Here is a 17,309-nt window from a genome sequence, read left to right as displayed (position 1 = left end):
GGGCAGGAGGTTCAGCTGAGAATCAGACTCCTGGTTTGGGGCAGTGGGACTGGGCTGAGTTACCAGGGGTCTGCTTTCACTTTGCCAGCTAGGCTGGCTCTTTCATGAATGACAGAAAGCATTTTAAACCCCTTTTCTTGCAGCCAGACAAGCTAAGTTCACAGAAGATGATTTCCAGTACCTAAAGTCCCTAGTGTAAGATTTTTGCAGCCATGCCTAGCTTCCTCAAGGACCTTATGCATGTCACATTCAGCAGCAGTAAGAACAGCTTTTTCAGTTTATTGGATTTGATCTTCCACTACTTCATAGTTCTATTTGTCGTGATAAAAGATACAGCTTACAGTTTGTCAGATTTACACCTTTTTTCATCATTTAGTCAGGTGTATGTTCTATTCTCATCATGTAGCTGTTTTGAATCATTTGTGGCTGAGCCATAAAAGAAGTCGAAGCTGCAATACTCCATGCTGCTGATGGAATGATTCCATGTTCAGTTTTCACACAGTTTCTTTAGTCCTAAGTCTAATTGGGTGGCAGCTGAACTCAGGTGCTAGAAAACATTCCAGTATGGTTTAAAATAAATAGATTTTATCTCTTCTCCTTCTCCCCCAAAACAAAAACCTAAGGTGTTGTTTTTTGGTTTTTTTTTCTACATAGAAAAGAGTCATTTTAGACCTTTTCTGAGGAGGGAAATTCCTGATATCTTTCTTTTCCTTTCCTTCCTCTGGACTCTAAAGATCAAGAGAGACAAAACCATTATGCCCTCTCCACACCTGCCCTGGAAGTGACAGTAGCTTCCACCTTCTGCCTGAGAGGTTTTAAACAGATCTCTTCTCCCACCCCTGCCTGAGGCTGCTCCCTTAGCCACTGGCACCCCAGCTACTCTCAGCCAGAAAACATAAATTTCTCCAGCTGACACTGGCTTGTTCTGCAGGACAAGTGCTCACAGGAAACATAAACTAGAATCCCCTGCAACTTGTAATTTTAACTTACTTCTCAAGTGAACATCCTGCTCACTGGAGTAAGTGATGGAGTAAATTATGCAGCACAAAGCAGTTCTGGCTGGGGAGTGTGCAGGGTACAAGTTTCAGCCTCCTGTTGAAAAGCAAAGCCCTTTCATTGGGCATAAAAGCCTTCATCCCCTTAGATTAATGCTCTCATTCCACTGTCTTTGGGGGGAAAATACTCATTTCAGGCAAGCTTCATCTCTCTGCAGCTCCACATCCTGCACATAATCCATTAGCAAAACACAATTAAAAATACAGCAGACTAGATGAAAGGGTTGCTCTCTGCCCTCCTTTCCAACAGAAGACTGCAGGGTAAAGGGGTTTTACTGGAAACTGAATATATGAGTTTAATCTACTGAGGGAAAAAAAAGGAATGTAATTGATATTTTCCATATTTTTCCACTGAATTCTATGTGCTAATGCATTGTCTGATCCATTCCAAACACTTCAGGGCTGTAGCTCATGAGCAAGTCAGCTGTGTCATACATGTGCAATTTGCTCATAGCTTCCCAGACATATCAGAGCCACTGCACAAGAACAAAAGCCTAGGGAACAGAGCTGCCCTTGCACAGCCACATGATCTTTACATGCCTGTTGAGATTTCTGGAACTAACTCCATCAGGGGTGCAGCCTGTATATAAACCTAGAGAAAAAGACAAAGTCTGGAACTCAGATAAAACTCCCAAAGAGAAAATAAATCGCCAAGCAAAAAACTCCCCCAAAAACCCAACAAAAGAACAACAACAAAAAAAACCAAACCCCAAAACCCAGGGAAAAAATCAGATCTGCTGACCTTGTTGCTTAAGGAAATTTGCACCCAGTAGATTGACTTCTTTGAGTCCAATAGCTACATCCTGACTCTCTGCATTTCCTAAATTACTTGTCTCAGTTCTGTGACTCCAGCTAATGAGTGTGGCATGAAAGGCTGTGGAGATGATAGAAGGGAGAAAAAAACTGAAAAAATCTCTATGTATCATTGAAATGGGGTTGCTGTTCCATTTGAGGAAAAGTTTGAAAGTAATATTTTGGATAGAGTTTAGCAATGAAGGGGAAAAACACCTCTTTCTTTAGTGAACTAAAATTCTAGGTATTGTGAGAATTCTCATCATGCCTAACACTCATTCATGCCTAACAAGACTAAATGAAGGGAGTCAGAAAAGAACTGGAGAACTGGAACAGCAGGAATATTTAAAATAATTTAATTCATTTCCAGCATGTGCAGCCTTTCATGTTTCAAACATATCACACATTTTAGGGTACTTTATTCTTCCATTAGAGAGCAACTGAATTGATATGTTCTGTTCTGTTCAGTTCTGGAACTGTAGTTATTTGAAACTAACACATTTCAACTGTATGGCAACCTCTAAATGAGATCAAAAATAAATCAAATTTTGAAGAGTTGCCTTGGACACCTACAGAGGATAGAAGATTAAGTGAAACTGGGTGAATAACAGGTAGGGGATAACATACTCAAAGAATTTTTATCTTTTTTATTTTACGGAAGCTTCCCTATCCGACCATGCAGGAGCCACTCTGGCAGTCCCACCCACACCACCTGAGCTGGGTAACACTAAAAAGGGACCCTGAGCAAAGGAACTTCTGGGCTTTTATATCCTCACAGTCTAAGTGTGCAAAAGTTTGGGGGCAGTCAGCTTCAGCTCTGCCCCTCAGTGTCCCTCTGTCCTATTACAGTGTCCTGAGTGGGCCGCTGCTGGTGAGAGAAAGACGGTGAATCTTGTTTCTTGATCAGAAGGCTGGATTTATTGATATATGATATATAATACATTCTAACTATACTAAATAGAATAAAGAGAGAAGTTTGCAGATGCTTGCTAAGCTAAGAATAGAATAGAAAGAATCTATAACAAAGTTGTGTCCAGGGACTCTGTCCCCAGCTTGCTCCTGTGATTGGCCCTTAATTATAAACATGGGAACATGGACCAGTGACAGGTCAAAACAGGTGCATCCCATTGCATTCCACAGCAGCTGATAAAAATTGTTTACATTCTCTTCTGAGGCCTCTGCCTTCCCAGAAAATGCAGAAATCTGAAAGAAAGCATTTCTGTGAAAAAATGTCTGTGACACTGTCCCCATGCCCCTGGACTCTTTCCCATACAAAGGGTTGGCAGTTCACAGCTTCTTTTCTTAGGCCTCTACCCAGAGCCTGACCTGCAGCTATCCCAGCCACCTGAACAGAATATGTTCCTTTACAGTTCTCCCTTTATTTCAACTGAGCACACCTGCTAATGTACTAAAAGGGAAAACAGAAACTTTTCAAGGCATTTGACCTCTTCCCTTACATAATTACAAATAACTATTCCAGAATGAAGGGTAACAAGATTGTCATGGGGTGGAAATTATTATCATTATTAATGTAGCATCACAAAGGATTCTCAAATCAGTAACTATGAACTGATTGATCATTCACTACTTACACAGGGTCAAGCATTCAGCTCCATTCAACGCTGGCCTTAGCTGGGATGTAAGTTCCTGGTAGGTGCCTCTCTGACCCCAAAACTGATACACTTAATCAATTATATTCACTATAAAATGAGCACTTCTGTTTGATTCACTTGACTCTGGAATCTCATATCTAGGTATAAATTCCTTTAGCAAGGCTTTCACTACTGCTCCTATGTCAGCCCTCCTTGTCAGAAAGCCTCAGTCAGTCTGACAGCTGCTCTACTATCACCAATGTTTGTAAATGTTTGTACCAGCCATGGATGGCACATCTGCAGAGTTTGTGAGCACTACTGAAAATGGAAATAGGTCCACAGCTATCCTCCTAACTCTGAGATCAGTCTGATATTTGGGAACCTCTGGCATGTCAGGCAATAGTTTATGATTCCCTTTTTTGTGGCATAAGCTGTTAAATACTCTTTGGCAGAATTGGTTTTCCCCCAGTCATTCATATGTTACGACTATGTTGAGTTGCCTCCCACTTTTCCCGTTGCCTCTCCACCTCTGATGAGCATTCCTTCTCACACAGAGTCTTAGGGCTGCCAAAGTTGATCTTTCACTGTGGCCAAGCCCCAGGGCCACAGCACCCCTCTAATTTGTCAAGGTCTCCCTGACTTCTTCCCCTCTCCCCAGGTGTGCTGCACACGCCAGATACTCATTCTGCTCCTTGTGCACTCACCTTTGCCAAGAGTGCTTGTGCCTCTGCCACCTGTCCTTGGCTCAGCACAGAATTAAATCAGACCAAACCAGTTCAGACCAGTTCTGACTGGTTCAAACTGATTCCAGCCAGCTACAACTGGTTCAAAGAGCTTCCAGCCAGCAGATCAGCTCGAGCTGGGTGCCTCTGGAGTATAGTAGATATTTTTGCTCCTGACGAAGGTGAGGAATGATGAGGAGGACTCCATCTTAGCAGAAGGCTAATAAATTACTTTATTATACTATATTATTCTATATTATATTACACTTAATGAACATATACACTATATTACATATTAAATTACATCTAAACTGAATCTGCCAAGCACTCCACTGCACTCTCACAGAATCTCATGAGTGCTACCTGACAGTCCACACACACACACGCACACATTTGGCCCTAACAGGCCAAGGAAACAAAACTCCATCACTTTGGGTAAACAATCTCCATATTGCATTCTACTTTTGCATAAAAACAGGCACAGCAAATGAGATAAGAATTGGTTTTCCTTTCTCTGAGGTTCAGAGAATGTGAATCTCAGAAATATTCTTGGGAAGTTGTGCCTTGCTTGTCTCTGTGAAATGTGGCTATACTGGAGGGAGACCCAGGACAAAGAAATCCCTGGGAAATGATATCCTTTCAACTTCTGCACCTGTCCCTCACACACTCCTCACGTCTTGCATGTGCCTCTTGGCACAGAGGTAATTTTCAGCCTCATGTCTCCTAACACCTTACTGAGCTCTTTCTCTGTGTCTATGCAGGCTGGCCATTAATTGTAATTGATTAATTATCTTGTCAAGTTGAAGGTTCTGCTGACAACTGTATCCTCCTTATATTCTGCTTTCTGGTAGTGGTGCACTTGCCCGCTGGCAGAGCACAGGAAACTAAAGGAGCCCCAGACTTGGGATGAATGTTTCCTAGCAACCACAAAAACATCAGTGTGTTATCAATATTCCTCTCTTACTAAAGACAAAACACAGCTACTAGAAAAACTACTGAGAAAATTATTCTATCTAAACACATATCTAGGTCTAAGTTCTCAGTTTGCAGCCTGGGGTTTCAGAAAACATAGCTATTATATTCTGTATCACACAGTATTATAACTAACACTTGTTCAGCTTAAAACTGATTTTTTCTAAACAACTGATTTCTCTCAGCAATATAATGAGACAGTCCTTGGGATCCAAATTCTCTGGTAAAATAATGCAATCCCTTAGTTCTCTCTGCATTAAAATGATGTACCTCCATCTTCTGCTACCCCTCTAGTCTTCCTGTAACATATCAGGATATAACTTTTTAAAAAAAAAGCTAAAGCACAATAGGATTGCTGGTCCAAAACTTAGCCTGGTTTATTGCATTTCCTTTTATTCCTGCAAGAGCAGGAGAGGTGAAGGAAGGAAGAGATCAGATGGGGTAAAATAAGAATTGTGCTAAAATTAACCCTTTCTACTCAAATTCCACTCTCCCCAGGGCATGCCAGCTGAATATTATGTCTGGAGATAAGTATGCTTGGGAGCCTAAAAATATTCCTGCAAAGAATACATTTAATGTTTCAGAAACCACAAGAAGCTTTACGTAAATCACTTGTCAGAGACACACATCTGCAGATTTGACTGCTGAATTTTCCCCTTAGAATGTGGTATTTATTTATGACACATGCTAGGTGGGTGCTGACTCTTATAGTTCAATATTTCCCTCCAATGATCTGTTGCTTCTATAATTAGAGCTCTTCTTTTGATGCCTCCTAGCCTAATTTTCTTTTGTATCTTGTGTTTTTTTCACGGGGTTTCCATGGAAATCCTGGAGTTGTAATTGATTTCTTTGAAGTTCAGCAGCTCTGTAAGTGGATGTGAAGCATTCTAGTTAGGATAGCTTCCACTACTCTATACAATGCTACCCTCTAGTTCTTTTACAGTACAATAGCACCTTCCTTTAAATCTTTGTGCAGGTATAACAGACTAAAAACATCTAATACATCTGGAACAACTTTTTTTTGCATGCATATTCTGGCTGTTACCTCAGAGGAGAAAAAAAAATCACCCTATTTTGGTACACTTACTTTTGGAAAAAAGGGGCTTTTCAAGAGGGTTTGTCATCAAAATTAGAACAAAAGTTGTTGAAAATATTTGTTGCTGTGAGAAGATGACATTTGCTGCCTGTCTTTTACTGCTGGTATTTTGGGTGCTGAGCTGAACTGGCTGTGTTGCCTTCTGCCTGATAAGCCTTCAGCTCTCAGATCTAAATCAGGAAATAGCAACAGAAACTAAAACGACCCACTGACAAAGCCACCTTTTTATCTGGTTATGAAGTGTTGACCTAACTAATTACCCATATGGGAGTGAATTCTTAAGACAGTGATTTTCAACTGTGACACAACCAATATCCAGGAATTTTAGCATACCTCAGAGTTTCTCCTTTTGTACTTCAGATATTGAAAGCTATGACTGAAATCACCCTATACCCTTTGGCCAAGATTCCCTAAAAACAAGGTTGTCACGGATTCTTTTGCCTGTTTTTCTCCCTGTTCTGCACTTACCAATACAGTGCAGATGCTGTGTGACATGTAAGTGTATGATTGTCAGAAAGAAAATTTCCTTTGTTGATCAGAAAACAGAATGACTGAAGAGAATGTCAGATAAAAATATCTGTGCTTTTTCAAGTTTCAAGAATAACACTGGAGTTAATATGGGATTTCTACATTTTCTTACATATACCTTCATTCCACAGTCTGGGACCCTCTTTGTTGTCATACAAAGCATTTAAAATGCAGTGGTCATCCTTACCACAAGCATAGAAGACATCTTTTGTTCAAAAAATTTCATCAAAACAATGGTAAAACACAGTCTTACTACCTTTCACATGACAAAAGTTACCTGGAATATTAATTACTTGCAGAAAGGTAGTAAAGTGGAATGAAAGAGAAATCTGTTATTTAATTTTTGAGAACGTCTGCATAATGTCAATAATTGAGGTTTCAAATTTTTTTAAGCTTGGGAAAAGTCTAATTCTGTGATCTGAAATGCCATTGTTTGATAGTTGAGTCAGTTTTAAATAGCAATGCCTGCTACTTTTCTCTTCTTTATATACTTCCATGTTAATCACAACATTCCCCAAAACCAAAGCAGTTTGTGGCATTTTTCATTATAAAAGCACAAAGAATTTAACTGTTTTATGAAATGCATTATTAACAATGTCACTGAAATCATTAATAATAGCATACAGGTAATCCTCTAAAGATGCAAAATTTGGTTCAAAATTTACCTGAAGCTTATGCATCTTAAATCTCCTTGGACATACAGCATTTTATAGGAATCTGTTCAGGGGGATCGTATATCCAGATGCCCAGAAAGACAAAAAAAACGTTTGCTCAATAGTATTTCAGTGTTCAGCTCCAGAGCTCCACCAGGAGCTTTGAGCTACAGAACACTGCAAAACTAGCATGAGTGAAATGAACATAGGGTGAGCATTAAAAAAAAAAAAAAAAAAGGGGTTTTAAATGCAGGTGAGAGTTTGGTGTGCATTGGTCTTCTCAGTTCTAAGTGAGAATTAATCTAGTACTTAGTAATGAATTTTTAGAATGAATGGACTGTCTCAAATGTCTATTTTGATAATTTATCAAAAATGACAAAGTCTGTTTTTTCTTCTCATTTTTTTTATTCCTAATGTTCAGAAATCTGGCCTTGTTGAAGCTAAATCATGTAAAAAAATGACTGCTTTGGATTCATGCATCCTTGGTTGTCATTTTGGCATGGAAGGATTGTATGGGAAAGCAGCAATCAGTTCACGAAAAGAAAGATATCACTTAAATTACAAATGGCCAAAAAAAGAAGAGAAAGATTTGGAATTTGGTGGGATTTTTTGTTGTTGGTTTTTTTTTTTTTTTTTTTGGCTTGTTTGTTTTGGGGGTTTTTGTTGTTGTTGTTTTGGTTCATTTTTTGTTGGTTTTTTTTTTTTTTTTTACATAGAATGGACACCTGAAAACCTTTTTCATCAGCTGTCTTTATATGCCTCTTGTCTTTTGACAGACAGCAGTGCAGGATATTTGCAGAAGTGCCAATGATGGCAGTGGCCACCAGCAGGAGCTGCAAGGTGTCTTGGGTTTGACTCCCCAGCATTTCCAGGATGACCGAAGTTCACAAATGTGTAAGTAAAAATTTCTCACAAAGTCAATACAAAACAGCACCTCCTGAGGCAGGAAAAAGAGAAACTGGACTCCCAAGCAACTTTTGTGTTTCAGCTACTGAGCTCTGACTTGGTGAGTGAAGACAGATCTTAATGTTTTTTTATATGGAAGTAATTTTTGTCTAGTGTACCAAAGGATTAAGTGATATGTTTGTAAGCTGACAATTTTTAAAATCTAGCTGCCAACCCAAGGGAGAGTAGAAGAGGGAGGAAGATGATGGAGATGGTCTCTGGACAGCATGGGCAGCCTAATGGCTCCTCCTACCTGGAAGAGGAGGCTCTCTCACTTCATTTCATACCTTCCTCTCAATTCCATTTTACATCTTCCTAGAAATTTTTGGTATCAGCCCTGTCTCACTTTTTTCCTCTGCATCTGATGTTCCCTTCACCCTTACTATAAACTGATCTCTTCATTCTGCACTAGTGAATTGAAACAGTCTAATTTACAAACCATTTTTTGCAATCTTATGTGATACAAATCAGCTGGGGAAAAATTCTGGCAAGGGATGTGGATGAGCAGTAGCCAGAGCATGGAGAACAAAAGAGGAAGGGAGGATTCAGTTGCAGCAGTGAGCCATCAATGGCTCCCCATTGCCTTGTGTCCCTTACCATTAGGCCAGGAATAATTTTTAGGAAACTCTTTCTGAAATTATTTGCAAGATTCAGACATCAGTGGCTTTTGCAGCATAACCAGCTCAAGAACCTCTGTGACTTCCAAAAGGCTGCACATTTCTCCTTCCCAGTAATTCTCCTCACCAGTAATCCAGCCCCTCAGCTGGATTGCAGGGGGCTCCAGAGCTGGAAATGTGTTGAAAACTGCTCATGTCTGAGTTTGGAGATGTTCAAAGCTGGTCCCACTAAAAGTGATCTTGCCGATACACTTCATCTTGCTGAAAAGATTATTAAAGTGCAGCCTTTCTTGATTTTGATTTACCATCTCTGAAATATTTTGGAACACTTTCTATTGAGCAATGCAGAGTCTGGCAGCCAGTAGAGTGACACAGGGAAGGTGTGGGGACAGAAAGGCAAAATGCTGTGTGGCAACAAGGGGGAAAGTGTGAGAAACATCCCTGTGGGCCCCACGAGAAGGAGGGGGAGGAGAGGAGGAGGAGGTGATCAGGTCTCTGGCAGCCCCCATTCCCCATCCTCCCAACAGCACTCACAGCAAGACAGGCTGAGGAATCTGCAATGAAGGAGTGAAGGTGAGGCTGGGAGAAAGCAGTTGGAGGAGCTTTAATTTTCTCTTTGTTTCTCACCATCCCAATCTATTTTAACCACCAATAAAGTAAATTATTTTTCCTCAAGACAAGTCTGCCTTTTTTGTGACAGTGATATCCCTGCCTTCACCTTGATCCATGAGCTTGTCAGTTGTATTTCCCCTTGCCTTGTCGTTTTGAGGGCTGGGATGAGAAAGTGACTGGGTGGGCATCTGGCCAAGATCAACCCACCGCCACCACCAGGGAAATAATTTGTCAGTCTAATTATATTAAAGGATAATGCCTAGCTATAGGAAAGAGCTAGAACAACTTGCAGGTGTGAGGAAGAGCAGCCAGCACCACCACCACAAGCCCCAAAGCCAGCTTGCAGAGCCCAGAGAAAACAGCAATATGAAACAGTGGGTGTAGCCTGGTTCTGCTCCCACAAACCCTCTGAATTTGGATTGCAAATAGATGTGTTTGGTGGTCAGACACTGGATTTCCCCCACAGCCCTAAAAGGGACAAACATTGTCCTGCCTGCCCTGGCAGAGCCTCAGGATGCTTTTCCTTGTCTGAGTGCCCTGCTTTAGGAAACAACAACCACACATAACAATACTTCCAATATTTGCTGGGCAATTGTTTTTTATGCTTTTCCTCCTGAGTGCTTTTCAGAGCTCTGCTTGCTCCTACACCTAATGGACTCTTACACTGTCTGTTGACCCCGTAACCCTAACAACTTCTGAAAATCATTAGATTTGAAAGGAAAATACATAAAGTGGAAAATAATGGAGCCTTTTGTTACAGGATTGCTTGTGTTTTTAAAAGATGCTGAATGTCCCTTGGAACTAAAGAGCATTGCATCCTCACCTGTAGTGTCACACAGGTTAACACACACATAGAAAATTACATCTTACTGCAGCAATTCTTCTGTTAAAATATAATTTGTACAGTCAATAGCATTTTCTTCAGTACCTGTTAAAGATTAAAAAAAAATAACAACCTAATGGTTCTACATTAAAATTTTCTGGGAATTGAGGTAGTATATCTCACTACCTCAGTTCTTCTCAACTGAAGTAGTGTTTACAGAGACAAAGAAAAATCCACACATTATCCAGTTTGACTCACAACTGTTCTTTAACAGTACATGTTTGCAAGGCAGTCCACCTTTTGAAAAAGCTTTTTATTTTGGCTTAAATTTTTATTTGGACAAAAAAATAAACAGCAATAATAAAGTACTAATTGATAGTTCAGAGCCTCAGGACAAAATCTAAGTAGTAGATAATTTGCTAGGTAAGCATGTAAGAACAGAAGACCAAGACTAACACCTATGGAAGGAGTTAAATTATTTCACAGAATGTTAAGCCTCTACCAGCAAAGTAGACAGAAGAAAACCTTGTCTGTGCAGACTGGAGCTCCAGTGAAATCAACAATTCAGGAGCTGGTGTCAGCGGATTAAATTTCAGTCACATCCTGAGGAGTGATTGAGAAATTGTCTGGGACTAGTTATTGTACTAAAATATGTTGATGTTGTGTTCTTTGGCAGGAGAGAAACTAATTAGAGAGTTACAAAGCACCAGGAGCATCATCTTTCCCGGTCCCATGGCAGAATTTTAATACTCGTGCCAGTGGCAAAAACCTGATTTCCTGCAGACAGATGGAGCTGGGAGCTGCTGAAACCCTTTAAGACCTCCAAAGAAAGAGCAATGCAGCCTCTCTCTGGTCTCCTCTTGCTCTCTTTGCTTTCTGTTGTTTACTTTGCTAATTTGCCCGAAGCTGTTTGCTCTGGTGGGTTTGTATGTGCTTTAGAGGATGTTGCTTAACACAGATTGTATCGTGTGTTTGCTTTTTAAATTCAAACACCGTGCTACCTTCATCCTTAAAAGCTGCCTGCAGTACCAAAAAGCTCAGACAGTGCACCCTGAGGAAAAAAAAAAAAAAAAAAAAAAAAGAAAAAAGAAAAATAAAAAAATCCCTTTGATTATGCTTGAAATGAAATGCAACAATTTTCAGAGTTTAACGTTGACAGGTGAGCTCTAATGATGCTGGATGTTTGTATGTGGTCTCCCTAAGCATAATTAACATAGAGGTAAGGTGATGGATAGCAAAGGGAACGTGGTTTATTTCCAGTATTTCAGAAGCTGTGGGGCAAATCCTGCTCATCATCCAGGGGTGGAGCTGCTCTTTGCTCCTTGCTCCCACAGCTTTTAGGTGCACAAAATCATTTTAGGTGAACTTGAGGCCCTTTTGACTTTAAATTTCCCAAGAGAGCAGAAGAGGCAGGCAGCGAACCTGCCTTCCCTCAGTGCTACACGGATACAACGCCAGGAAGCAAATCGCTCCATTCGTCGGCTTTGCTGGCACAGACACCTATCACACATAAAAAGCAGAAAAAACTGCGGCATGTCTAAAAGCAGAAATATTCCTCAGAGCGGTATTTTAGATAAAATAATTATCCCGAGGGACAGCAATTCGCGGCCGGGAGGGCCTGAGGGGCCGGGCGGGGCCGCCAGGTGGCGCTGTGCGCTCGCGCCCGCGGCGCCGCGAGAGCGGGAGGGAAACCCGGGCTGGATCCCGGACGGGATCCCGGAATGGATCCGGGCGGAAATACCGGGATGGATCTCGGAGGGGATCCCGGAATGGATCCCAGTGGGAAACCCGGGATGGATCCCGGAGGGGATCCTGGGATGGATCCCGGAGGGGATCCTGGGATGGATTCGGGTGGGAATCCCGGAGCGTGTCCACGTGGGACCGAGTAGGAACCTCGGGATGGATCCACCCTCTGGAGCCTTTCTTGGGCGCTGTTTATAACGCCTACCTAAATAGGAAAGTGTGTGGAATTCCTCCTCTAGTTTCCATTGAAGCTGTCCTGTGCTTCCTTCACCCTGGAAAGTAAGCCTTTAGCTGGCAGATCACTTATTGCTTTCTCTTATAAATCCAGTATATATATGTACACATACAAATACCTATGTATATGTATATATATATATACATATGTTTATATGTATGTATATGTATATACATATATATGTTTATATGTATGTATAAGTACATGTATATACATGTATATCTATATATACATGTATATACACTCATATATATGAGTGTATATTTATATATATGTAATATATATATTTATATGTATACACGTGTGTATATATACACATATATATATGTGTATACACACACACACACACACACACACGCACACACCCATATATATATATATATGTTTATATACATATGGTTTATGTATCAGTCCTTTGATTCACCTCCTTCTGCAGATGTGCCTGTACAAATCGGAGGATTATTGCTACATGTAATTATAAGCACACACACACAACACTAATTGTGTTTTTTACCATGAAATAAATAGTGATTGAATTGTATTTCTTGCATAAGGAATAATTGTTGAGAGGGTAGCAGAAATAGTAGGATTAATAAATCAGAGTTTGATGGTGGTTTGTTTGTTTGTTTAGTGATGTTTCTTTGGTTGGTTGGTTTGGTTTTCACCTCACCATGTAAACACTACTTATCTGATTTTTTTTCATTTAATATTGCTCTTTTTGATTTTTTAAGAGAGTGTTGTGAAGATTCCATTATGAATTGCTTCTACTGGATATTTTTTAAAGATATACAGACAGTCAGATTTGTTATCTAATTTAATACATCCCAAATGAATTGGGTGGATGTCACAGCAAGTAATCCAGATGGAAAAGGGATTGGCCCTAAAACCAGCTAAAAAAAGGTAATGAGAGATTAATTTAACCTGAGGTATTGTATGAGTGTGGTTGTGGGGATAGAAAACACAGCTCAGAAACACAGCTTGAAAACAGGTGTTCAAATTGACTCTGTTCCTACTTAAGACAAAGTTTAATCCCTTAAAAAGGCACTTGAAAATATTTCTAAGAAATAGATAATCAGATATAAAAACTAAAAATGTGTCATGTTTTCAGTGGCAAACAGAATGGGCATTATTCATCATTGAAAATAAAATTAGGCTTCCCACAAAGGGTAGATGATGCACAGCACAGATTTTGTTTTGTTTGCTTTTAAATATTAAGATAAATTTTATTGTGTGTGAGAAACAATAAAGTTTCTGAAAATACAAATTTTATTCCCTATCTGCCTCATCCCTTGCTCCTAACATCAATGTAATGTGAAGAAAAGAAAGAAGATAGTGCACTTTTTCTCATTCTTTTTTCTCACCTCTACCTCTGTTACACACTCAGTTAGAACTTCTTACAGAAATCCCACCCAGAAGGAAGCTGTAAAAGTAAATAATTTATATAACTGAATTTTGATCATAAAAATGGATGGTCTATATTACAAAATTTTTATCAAGGAAATTTTAACCTTTAAGTTCCATGTTATCACTCCCCTCTTGAAAGGTAGAAAGGAGGCTTTGACTTCAGAGAAGTTTCAATGAGTGAAGTACTACTACTACTACTACTACTACTACTACTTCTACTACTGCTGCTAGTACTTTTACTACATGGAAATCAGTTACTGACTGAAATAACATCCAGAAATCACCTAAGAGACAGATGCAAAGTTCTGCAGAATACCTGTGATATTCTTATCAGGTTCTGGTATTGAAAAATGCTGGGGAAAAACAACATTGAGTGCATTAAATATGAATTTGGGGTTATTGAATAGTCAGTCGTGTCAGCTTTGTGCTGTGTTTTGATCACCATAAAGCAAGGAAGTCTTGCAGAATATCATGGAGATTTGATAAGGACTGTAATTTTAGATTTACATCCTTATTTTTAAAATGAAACTGGATAGCATCCCCTATGTGCTCTTATATATGTGTTTTATAGAGCATAGTTTGGTGTTTCAACCCTTTCTGGGTCTATCTTTTAGCCATGATGTATTCTTGTATGGAATTATATTTGGCAAATCAGTTTTGCACAGAAAAAAATCTGATTTTATGATGAGGAAGCTGTCCTGAGTTCAATCCTGTAAGTGGTTTCAACAGGCATGCCTACTTTCAGCTCCATCTCAATTTATCTTTTCCATTTTTCTCAGCAAACTTCTTTCAACCTTTAGTTTGAAGAGGCACCTTTGAATGACAAGGAGAGAAGTCTGTCAAACAGTGGGAAATAATGGTGAATATATATTTTTTAACAAGGGCAGAAGACTATTCTGGAAAAAAAATTATGTTCAAAGACTGGTTATATTATACTCTTGTATTACTTTTGGAGAGTTCATACTATTGTATGAAATGTCTTGCTGAAATAATTTTAGCTGTTTTCCATCTTCATTCTTCAATAAAGTGAGAAAATTGCATGTCTCTGCTAAACAGAAGGAAGGGTTATCCCAGAACTTTACATTTATCATCTGATCACGTGAACACCTTGTTTAGTGGAGGAATAAACAGAGTCACGTTAAATTTGTTGTGAGCTTGGGCCTCTGACAGTGCTCGTTTTATCAACAAAGACAAATGAAGGAGCAGAAATTGTAGCACTCCCTCTACTATTTCATCACTGTCAACCTTAAATACAATCATTCACTGCTGATAGATTTTTCTCCTTCCTTCTCCCACTAATACTAAACTGTCAGAATCCCTTTTGATATGATCCAGAGTCCCAGTAGCAGTGATTAAAAAAGAAGGAATTAAATTAACTTTTTAAATCTCTCTCAATAAATATCATATTTTCAGAGAAGGAGCTCTGAAATATCCTCTTTCTTGTTGCCATTTCATTAGAAAGAGGTGAAAGTAAATTGTAGAGTGGTTTGACATTAAGTTTGTTTGGAAACCAGTGATTAGTGGCATCACACATGCTCTTGAAAGACTGAATACTGAAAAGAAAGGAAACTTAGTTATCAGTGGAGGTTGATTTTCTGCAGAGAGGTCCACAAAAAATACCCTGTAGGATGACAGACACACTTAGATAGGGCCAAAACCTCATTTTATTCATCATAACTGCATTGACATATTGATCTACTGACCTCAAGGCACTACCTAAGGTGCAGAACTGCTCCTTATCATAAAGGGTCAAAATCTGACCTGACATTCCAATGGTTAAATTTTATTAATTTTTAATTTTTTTCCTATGAAAGAACTATTTGGACTTTTTTTTTTTTAATTAATTATTTGCTAAAGGGAAAAGCTGACTGAAAATCTTGTGGATAAAATGTTCACAGCTTGCCAGGTCAAAATATGTCAGTTCAAAAGTGCACGATCCAAAACCACCATGCAACTAGGGTTTGGATTTTGCAATCCAAAAACACCCTATGCAACTAAATACCAATATCTAACACCAAAAAGATATTAAATATTGGTATTTAGTTGCATAGGGTCAGGTCACATTCAAGATGAGACTAATTAAATTAGGCAAGGCAGATTTCAAAAATATTTGTTTATCCTACCCTTGCACAACAGGATATGAATACCCGTCAGACTACTCATGTCTTGTATGAAATAAGGAAGACAGAATCCAAGGATAATGGTGTATTTAAACAAAAAAATAACCTGGATAAATGTAAAATTTGAAAAGCACAATCAAATGAGTTTGAAAGATTGCAACCTTTGCAGATGGAAAGGAAGGATGAAATGATCATCCACTGGTAGACTGCATAAGATACTATGCGTCACAAATTCTGACTAAATAATACAGAAGAATGATGGTGTACAATCTAATCAGCCATATCAAAAATATTTATAATAATTTTTTCTTTAGAAGATGTAAAACATTGTAGTAAAGAAGTACCCACAAATGATGTTTTATTAATATTCTATTTAAGTTTAAAACTTACCAGTAGCTCTTTTCGGATTTAATTTTTATAAAGCTTTATATTTATAAGCTTAAACTGTTGTTTCATGGCAGACTCTAGAAATAAGATCAAGCCCAGACAGAAGCACAGGAGTCCTGCCAAGCCTTGCTGAACCTGTTTCAAGGAAGACAACAACTGAAGTTACTGAGACTTTGCTGAAAACTTTTGCAGAGCAGAAGCAAATTAGCAGTGGCATTCACCTGCCAGCCTGGAAGGCTCATGAGGCTGCACACCTCATAAATCCTCTTAAAGCCCAGTTTTGGGAGTTTAAGTGGGACTTAAGTGATGGTAGGCCAAGAGCAGGGGTGTGAATTTTGCTTTAATAACTTGCATGTCAATAGAGTTAGACTGGTATGAGAAGAGAAGAGAAGAGAAGAGAAGAGAAGAGAAGAGAAGAGAAGAGAAGAGAAGAGAAGAGAAGAGAAGAGAAGAGAAGAGAAGAGAAGAGAAGAGAAGAGAAGAGAAGAGAAGAGAAGAGAAGAGAAGAGAAGAGAAGAGAAGAGAAGAGGAAGAGAAGAGAAGAGAAGAGAAGAGAAGCTCAGAAGGCCCTGTGCCACTGCAGCTCTGGGTTATTTAACTGTGTTATTTTGCTGAGCACCTATATTAAAATAAATTGATTTCCCCTCCACAGGATGCAACAGCTATACAAAAATATGTAAAGGGTACTTATAACATCAGAAGACTCTTCAGACTTGGGATTTCATTATTAACTCAGCATAAATTGACTTTGAGTGTGAATAAAATTTCCATTTTCAATAGCCTTTATGGATTTTCATCATTCAAAAATTAGTGTTCTTACATATTTCTTGCATGTTATTGCAAACTTTTGTTAAACCTCCAGACCAGCAGCAGCCTCACCTCAGAAAGCTGGATCCTCAGCTTCTGAAATGACTTAATAACAGAATTCATTGTGCTTTTAATGATTGATATCAGCCTAGGGTTTCCAAGATGCAATAACAGGGATTAAAAAAGCATATTTTCTTTCATTATAT

At 39.0% G+C, this 17,309-nt stretch overlaps 1 pseudogene; it reads right to left on the bottom strand.

Annotated features, from left to right (window-relative positions):
• LOC134415022 (uncharacterized) overlaps positions 1–11,882 on the bottom strand; it is an 84,076-nt pseudogene extending 72,194 nt beyond the window's left edge.
• Positions 11,883–17,309: the final 5,427 nt, after the last annotated feature.

This window comes from Melospiza melodia, chromosome 2 (genome assembly GCF_035770615.1).
Source record: "Melospiza melodia melodia isolate bMelMel2 chromosome 2, bMelMel2.pri, whole genome shotgun sequence".
In the NCBI taxonomy this organism is placed as follows: domain Eukaryota; kingdom Metazoa; phylum Chordata; class Aves; order Passeriformes; family Passerellidae; genus Melospiza; species Melospiza melodia.
The sequence above is the reverse complement of the archived record's forward strand: the minus strand, read 5'-3'. Positions and strand labels throughout refer to the sequence as shown.